Genomic DNA, 9,382 nt, shown 5'->3' on the forward strand with positions numbered 1-9,382 from the left:
GAGGAATGTAGACCTGGCATCGTGGGACAGAGAACATCTTCTTGACCAAAAGGGGGATGTGAAAGGAAATGAAATAAGCTTCAGTGGCAGAGAGATTCGAAAGGAGTCAAGAGGTCACTCTGGTGGGCACTCTTATGCACACTTTAGACAACCCTTTTTAGGTTCTAAAGAATTGGGGTAGCTGGTGGTGGATACCTGAAACTATCAAACTACAACCCAGAACCCATGAATCTCGAAGACAGTTGTATAAAAATGTAGCTTATGAGGGGTGACAATGGGATTGGGAAAGCCATAAGGACCACACTCCACTTTGTCTAGTTTATGGATGGATGAGTAGAAAAATAGGGGAAGGAAACAAACAGACAAAGGTACCCAGTGTTCTTTTTTACTTCAATTGCTCTTTTTCACTCTAATTATTATTCTTGTTATTTTTGTGTGTGTGCTAATGAAGGTGTCAGGGATTGATTTAGGTGATGAATGTACAACTATGTAATGGTACTGTAAACAATCGAAAGTACGATTGGTTTTGTATGACTGCGTGGTATGTGAATATATCTCAATAAAATGAAGATTAAAAAAAAAAAAAAGTAGCTTATGAGGGGTGACAATGTGATTGGGAAAGCAATATGGACCACACTCCCCTTTGTCCAGTGTATGGATGGATAAGTAGCAAAATGGGGGAAGAAAAAACAAACAAACAAAAAAAGGGACCCAGAGTTCGTTTTTACTTTAATTGCTCTTTTCTACTTTAATTTTTATTCTTGTTATTTTTGTGTGTGTGGTAATGAAGGTGTTAGGGATTGATTTTGGTGAAGAATGCACAATTATGTGGTGGTACAGTGAACAATTGAATGTACGCTTTTGTTTTGTATGACTACATGGTATGTGAATATATCTCAATAAAATGAATTAAAAAAATAATAAAATTTTAAAAAATGATATGCAAATGAAAATTCAGATGCAATATTTCATCTTGAGAGCCATTTACATTGCTTTATTGCCACATTTCTAGAACCAAGGTTTAGGAACAATTTTTTTCTCAAGTTGTGCCTGTTTGAAACTATTATGGACCCCAGAAGAGTCATGACCTCTTAAGCCAATCTTGTTGGGTAAAAACTTTTGATTGAATGTTTCCATGGAGATGTGACTCACCCAATTGTGTGTGAGACCTTTTGATTACACCATTTCTGCGGCAGTGTTGGACCCTGGCCATTCAGAGTGAGTCTTCATTGGATCACTGGAGTCCTTTAAGAGAGGCCACAGACAGAAGGGGCTCAGAGAAGTTGAGAGACACATTTTGGAGAGAAGCTAAGAGCTGACACAGACCCCAACACTTGGAGATGATTGGAGATGCAGATAGAAGGATATTTGGAGATGCTAAGCTAAGAGATGGAGCCCAGAGTTTGCTCCAGAGAAGCTAGAAAGGAACCCCATACACTTAGAAACACCCTAGGAGAACAGGCAAGAATGCCCATGACCTGAGAGGCAGAAGCTAAGAGACATTTTGGAGGAAGCCCTTTTGAAACCAGAATCCAGTAGCAAAGGACCAGCACATGGCAACCACATGCCTTCCCAGATGACAGCATTGTTCTGGACCCCATCAGCCTTTCCTCAGTTAAGGTATCCTCTTGTTGATGCCTTAGTTTGGACACTTTTATGGCCTTAGAACTGTAAATTTGTAACATATTAAATCCCTTTATAAAAGCCAATCCATTCTGGTATTTTGCATAATGGCAGCTTTAGCAAACTGGAACATCAAGTAATTGTGTGATGTAGCAAATGCATGCAAAATGTATTAGAAATAAAAGGTAATAAACAAGGGCAACTCTTTGTTGCTCAGATGTGGCCCTCTCTCTCTAGCTAAGCCACCTTTGCAGGTGAAATCACTGCCCTACCCACTACATGGGATCTGACACCCAGGGGTGTAAATCTCCTTGGCAATGTGGAATATGACTCCCGGGGAGGAATCTAGACCCGGCATCATGGGATGGAGAACATCTTCTTGACCAAAAGGGGGATGTGAAATGAAATGAAACAAGTTTCAGTGGTTGAGAGATTCCAAAAGGAGCCAAGAGGTCACTCTGGTGGGCACTCTTACGCACAATATAGATAACCCTTTTTAGATTCTAATGAATTGGAATAGCTAGCAGTAAATACCTGAAACTATCAAACTACAACCCAGAACCCTTGAATCTTAAAGATGATTGTATAACAATGTAGCTTATGAGGGGAGCCAATGTGATTGGGAAAGTCATGTGGATCACACTCCCCTTTACCCTGTATGGATGGATAAGTAGAAAAACAGGGACAAAACAAAAAACAAAAACAGAAACAAAAAACAAAAAGGAAAACTAAAGGAAGATTGGGGGGGAACAATTTGGGTGTTCTGTTTTTACTCTTGTTTTTCTTATTCTTGCTTTAAATTCTTCTGGTACAAGGAAAATGTTTAAAAAAAATGATCAGTTTGATGAATGAACAACTGTATGATAGTAATGTGATCAATGGATTATATACTTTGGATGATTGTATGGTATGTGAATAAATCTTAATAATAATAATAATAAAGAATGACCTAAGAAGAACTCATAAAAGAGCTGACATTGTAAGACCTTTAAATAATAAAGTAGCATTTGAATGAATGGAAAAAAAAATAAACAAGGGCATCATATCTTAGGTTTGTTTCAGAAAGTCTTCGGAAAACATTATCTTCAAGTAGTATACCAAGTTTCAGTTTGTGAGAATGATTCAATTAAATTATATCATCACCACCAGTAAATCTTTAAATCCAGCCATTAAAAAGGAGATGCCTTTACCTTAATCAGTTACTAATGTAGCAGAAGCAATTCTCAATAATCTGGTAACAATTTCATCATGAGTTGCTCTCCTATCCATACTTGAAAGTTAACTATTTAGTGTCTTAAATGAGTAATTTAATGAATATGGGAGCAATTTTAGCAGCTGGCAAAGCTATTACTGATTCTGCACAATTTTAAAATTTAAAAGCACAACTAATAGTCTATTAAAACTGTAATAATTTTTGTACAAAATTTCATCTTTATTAATATATCCTAAAAACTTATCCTATGATGTGCATCTTCAGCTGAGACCTTGGCCAAATATTAATTTTAAGACTTGGCTACTGAGCACTTGGTCAATGTGTATAATTAAGTGGACAATGGATGTGACCCAGCCATATGTCACAGATGAGACATGACAATCACCCAAGTCACATACCAGGTACAACCCCATCTCTAGGTTACCCATTTCCCAGATTTTGTGGACTTCATATAAAAGGCTGATTAGCACACTACTGCACCAAGTTTTACACAGTCATGTCACTCTGTAAGTTAAGAGAAAGAAAAGGTAAAGGTCAAGAGGGCTACACCAAAATCAGAAATGAGACATGGCACTCTGTGGCTAGGCTCCTGGTGAGGGGTTGCTAATTCATCCTATTTTATTATTTTTAGGCCAGAACAGCAGGCTGAAACTTTCCGTGGAAATTAAACATTCTGGAGTTAGACCCGCTTGATCTGGTCTGTTAATGACAGCAAGACATATGGAAAATTCAGTTCATACAAGAAAGAATGAAATTTTAATATACTTAAAGTAAGTTTCCACTCTGAAAAAAAACACCAAGGTGGAGTTGATAGATGTTATTTAATTTTCCTTTCAAAATTCAACAGGACCAAATAATTTAAAAATCATTTTTGTTACTAAAATTTAAAACATTTAAAAATTCAAACAAATCCTTTTTCTCAAAGGCAGAAATCATTGCAAATCTTCAGAAAAAGAGGACATGTTTCCTGTTTGGAAATTCAAGCAATCAAATGAAATGATGGTTCATGTGGTCACTACAAGTGGCTATAAAGAAAAACAGAATGTAAAGAGTTACTACTATTTTAAAGATTATTCACAAAAATCAGTAGAAATAACACAGCTGAAATCTCCCAAAGACAAATCATTATGATAGAATGATGGACATGATTACATACTAAATTAATCAGTAGGTTACTGTTCACTTCACTGTCTGATGATAGAAATTGGGCTAGTTTTAGAAGTCCTCATAGTGTGTTCTAGACTTTACCATTCTCAGATTAATGCCACAGCAAATTAATGAATTCATGTTCATTTCCTTCTTTACTAACTTACTATATATTGGATTTGTAAATTCTGAATATAAAAGCAAAGAATAAAGAAAGAAGGAAGGAAGAAAGGCCAAGAAAGAAAAATTGCTAGCTAGCTCAGTGAGACTCTTAGAGAAGGCTTGAATGCTCCTTGTGACAGCATTGCTAATTGGTACACTTCTTTCTACTTTTCATACATGCCATTTGTTCTTACCTTCTGGGCCTTTACCCTTGCTGTTCACTCTGCTCATTTCTGGTTCCTTCTCATCCTTCATATGCTCAAATGTTGTCTCTTGAAGAGACCTTCCCCAGTTGATAAAGTAGTCCTCCAAACAACCACTGCCCAGCACATCATCCTGTATATTTCCCTATCACTATCAAGTTTTCTTTGCTGTCTACCATCATTAGAATACAAACTCAACTATAAAGGGGAGCCGTCTCAATTTTGCTCACCATTCTATCCAAACATCTAGAAATAAATAATTGCTGAATGAATGAAAGGAAAAGTGGTAGAAAATGGAATACCAGAGTGTCTGCTCAGAATTGGAATACACGTTCACCAAGTGACACTGACTAGCAGGATCCAGAATGCAAAGCCATAGGAAGCACATGCACCAAGTTCCATGATTACCTCTCAAAAAGAGACAGAAGAGAAAATTAAAAGAAGTAAGTTGGACATAAGAAAGAAAAATGGAACAGATAGGAGTCCAACGGAAAATGAAGGAAGCCCTCATTTTAACTCTGAGGCACTATTTCACAAAGAGGGGCAATTTAAAGACTTGGGGCATTGCTTGCTTAAACTAAATTTATCTCATCCAATGAATACTTGCTGAACTGCACTGGATTCTCACAGCTATCACCAAAGCACTATGCCAAGTGCAACCCCTAAAGCCAGGCTCCGACTTTTTTCTGGACTCAACCTTCTCTTGCCTATAAGTTTCCAGCATCCTCCTTACCTGGATAAATACCTTCGTTCTAGTCCTATGGCACTGAACTTTGGAATTCTCTATCCTTTTTGAGTGAAGAAATTGGTAACATTAGCACAACAGAATAATCGGCTGACTAAAATATAACTAAAACACCGAACAAGTTCACTCTAAACTTCTAGAGGGCAAGAACAAGATCTAATACGTCTTTTACATCCTCATCAGTGCCTAGCACACATATACACTATGACGTCAAATTGACTGAATGCACAGAACCTGCATCAATCTATAAAGGTAGGGAGTAAGAGTAAAGATAAGATGAACTCAAGATAGGTAGAGCAGTGACTTCCTCTCCAGGAACTATTTTAATTACATTTAAAATATGATATAGATACCTATTTGCTCAGTATATTTGATAACAAAAAGTCCACTTTAAGTTCCAAAGCATTTTGTAAAACTAGAAAACTTCACATAAAATGAAGTCTGGGGTAGAATGCAGGACAGAAAATTTAACAATTTTATCAAGCATATTAAAATACCAAGAGCTTTACAAATTAACTTTAGAGGAAGTAATTTAATGGAAGTGTTAGTATTAAATACATTGATTTAAGAACAGAATGTGATTTGTTTTTGGTCTTTTTTCTTTCTTTTTATGTTAAATGCTGTTGAAGGGCAAGGATAGTCTTACAACTTTTTGCCTTTTGATTGGTGGATGTTTTTACTTGGGAATATGAAGTTTCCCCAATAACACCTGAGAAATTACATTAAGTGACATGCATACTCTCCCATAGATAGTATCTAAGCACACAAACAAAGCCTCTTTCTACATTAGCTTAACATATAATCTACAGTATACTTATCTAATAGTACAAATTTAGAATATATAAATTAGGATGTTGGTGTAATTTCAATCTACACTGAAGTTCATATATTTAAATTATACATCTTTTCATTTTTAAGAGATATACACCCTTTTTATATCAATTCTCTTAACTTGGACTTGGAAACAAATATTCTATACCTCTAAAAGTAAATTAAAATTTAGCTATCAAAGTAGCTGTATTCTGACATTATTTAGTATATACTAGTAGTATATTTTAAGACTCATTATATTCACGATTGTATGGAGGTTATTTTCAGTCTTAACTAAATGCACTAAAAAATTTTATATATGCAAATAGTCAATTAGTATTTTAAAATAAAATCTTTTAATACTCCTCTTGAAGATAAAAGAAGAATGAACAAGTAATTCATTAAAGAAATACAAACAACTAATAAACAAAAAAGATATTCCCCTTCACTTATAAGCAAAGAAATGCAAATTAAAACAAGATCTATGTTTTACATTTTGAGTAGGCAAAGATGCATTGTCAATGTGGAGGAAACTATACCTACACACACAATTGCTGGGAATAAATACTGATATAATCTTACTGGAGGGAAATCTAACACTACATCAATATTTGAAATGTATGTACTCTTCCCACAAGCAATTTTAATTCTGACTAATTATCCTAAAGAAATAACAGGTCAAGTTCATCAAGATATAAGTATACAATATTTATAATAATGAAAAACCAGAAAATGCCTAAATGTCCATCCAAAGGAAATTTGCTAAATTAAGGAGATGTGGCCTTGCCAATTCAGCATGGGCCTTGATTAGTTCACTGGAGTCTTATAAAGGGGCTCACAAACAGAAGGACTTCAGACCAGCTGCAGCTGAGAGACACATTTTGGAGATGGCCATTGGAAGCTGACACTGACATTTTGGAGAACACCATTTTGAAATCCAACCTGGGAGCAAGCAGATGCCAGCCACATGCCTTCAGAGTTAACAGAGGTTTTCTGAACACCACTGGCCATCCTTCAACGAAGGTACCCTACTGTCAATGCCTTACCTTGGACACTTTATGGCTTTAAGACTGTAACTCGGTAACCAAATAAAACCCCTTTATAAAAGCCAATCTATTTCTGGTATTTTGCATAATGGGCAGCATTAGCAAATTGGAACACATGCTATGATCACATTATTGTAAACAAGAAAAATTGTATGTGGTGGCATAAGTTTAAAGGAAAATAACATTGATTAAAACAAACAAACAAGAAGTTCAAAATAGTAGTTGTGACTCTAATTTCTGCTCTGACATATAAAGAGCTTTGAAGAAATCACTCCCATTCTAAACAAGAAAAATACTGAACAAATCAAAACAATTCTTCTCAGGTCCACCAGAGAATTGAGGGGACAGAAGAAGCTGCTGAGCCAAAATCTGGAGAGGTAGATACAGAGAATCATAGTTTACCTGGAGGAAAAGAAAAGGAACAGAAGCTCTCAGCTGGAGCAAGTACAGGTAACTGTAATTGACGACTTGCTGTAGGCTCAGTGTGGATTAGCTTGACAATTAAAAACTTGAGGGAGGCGGGAATTGCTGGATGGTCGGGCATGCTTTCCTAGGTTTTATCACCAGAAGCCAAACCAGCTTCTCACTGTGAAGACCAGAGAAAACTCTCTTACTTTTTCCAGCAGTTAGAGGCGGAAAGTAATAATACTGAAGACCAGAAATTTAAAATAACTATAATTAATATGCCAAGGGCTGTAATGGAAAAGTGGATATGCAAAAACACATGGGCAGCTCTTCCGCCGCCGTTTTAAATCCAGCTCCACACAACGCTCCCTGCCGCTGCTACCGGGACTGTCTGCGCGCCAGCACCCATCTACCGACAGCTCTGCCCCCACGGAGGACATGAACAAGTACAGCAACATAGAGGAATGCGCAGAGGGATCCAAGATTAATGCGAGCAAGAATCAGCAGGATGACGGTGAAATGTTTATTGGAGGCTGGAGCTGGGATACAAGCAAGAAAGATCTGACTGAATATTCGTCTCGATTTGGAGAGGTTGTAGACTTCACAACTGAAAGAGAACCAGTCACTGGAAGATCAAGAGGATTTGGATTTGTGTTTTTCAAAGATGCTGCCAGTGTTGATAGGGTTTTGGAACTGAAAGAACACAAACTGGATGGGCAAATTGATAGACCCCAAAAGGGCGAAGGCTTTAAAAGGGAAAGAACCCCCTAAAAAAGTTTTTGTGGGTGGACTGAGCCCAGATACTTCTGAAAAGCAAATAAAAGAATATTTTGGAGCATTTGGAGAGCTTAAAAGTATTGAACATCCCATGGATACAAAAACAAATCAAAGAAGAGGATTTTGTTTTATCACATATACAGATGACGAGCCAGTAAAGAAATTATTAGACAGCAGATAACATCAAATTGGTTCTGGGAAGTGTGAAATCAAAGTTGCACAACCCAAAGAGGTATATAGGCAGCAATAACAACAACAGAAAGGAGGAAGAGGAGCTGCAGCTGCTGGATGAGGTGGTACAGGGGACGAGGACAAGGTCCGGGCCAAAACTGGAACCAAGGATTTAATAACAATTATGATCAAGGATACGGAAATTACAATGGTGCCTGTGGTGGTGATCAGAACTATAGTGGCTATGGTGGATATGATTATACTGGGTATAACTATGGGAACTATGGATATGGACAGGGTTATGCAGACTACAGTGGCCAACAGAGCACATATGACAAGGCATCTCGAGGGGGTGGCAATCACCAAAACAATTACCAGCCGTACTAAAAGACGACCTTGGAGAAAAGAGGAGGAAATGCTAAAGTAACCCATCTTGCAGGACGATGTTGAAGATTGGTCTTTTGTTGATCTAAGATGATTATTTTGTAAAAGACTTTCTAGTGTACAAGATACAACTGTCCAACTGTATATAGCTGCCAATTAGTTTTCTTTGTTTTTACTTTGTCCTTTGCTATCTGTGTTATGCCTCAGTGTAGATTTGTGTTTATACATATTTTATTTGTATGATTTCATGTTAAACCTCAAATAAATGCTTCCTTATGTGAAAAAAAAAACAAACATGGGCAATGTAAGCAGAGAGATGGAAACTCAAAGAAATAATCAAAGGAAATGCTAGAAATAAAAAAACACTGTAACAGAAACAATGCCTTTAATGAGCTCATCAGTAGATTGTACACAAAGAAAAAAATCAGTGAACTTGAAGATATGTCAATAAAAACTTCCAAAAGTAAAAGGAGAGTGGATAAACAAACTGTAGTATATACACATGATGGAATATTATGCAGCTGTAAGACAGAACAAAGACATGGATCATGTAATAATGTGGATGAACCTTGAGGACATTATGTTGAGTGAAGTTAGCCAGAAACAAAAGGACAGATTCTGTATGGTCTCACTAATATGAACAGACATTAATGAACAAACTTTGGGAGTTAAAAGCTGACAACACAAGCAACGAGGA

The 9,382-nt window shown here is 36.6% G+C and overlaps 1 pseudogene; it reads left to right on the plus strand.

Annotated features, from left to right (window-relative positions):
• Positions 1 to 3,796: 3,796 nt before the first annotated feature.
• On the plus strand, positions 3,797 to 8,741 carry LOC119543767 (annotated as a pseudogene).
• Positions 8,742 to 9,382: the final 641 nt, after the last annotated feature.

The sequence above is a fragment of the Choloepus didactylus genome, chromosome 9 (assembly GCF_015220235.1).
Source record: "Choloepus didactylus isolate mChoDid1 chromosome 9, mChoDid1.pri, whole genome shotgun sequence".
Classification (NCBI taxonomy): Eukaryota; Metazoa; Chordata; class Mammalia; order Pilosa; family Megalonychidae; genus Choloepus; species Choloepus didactylus.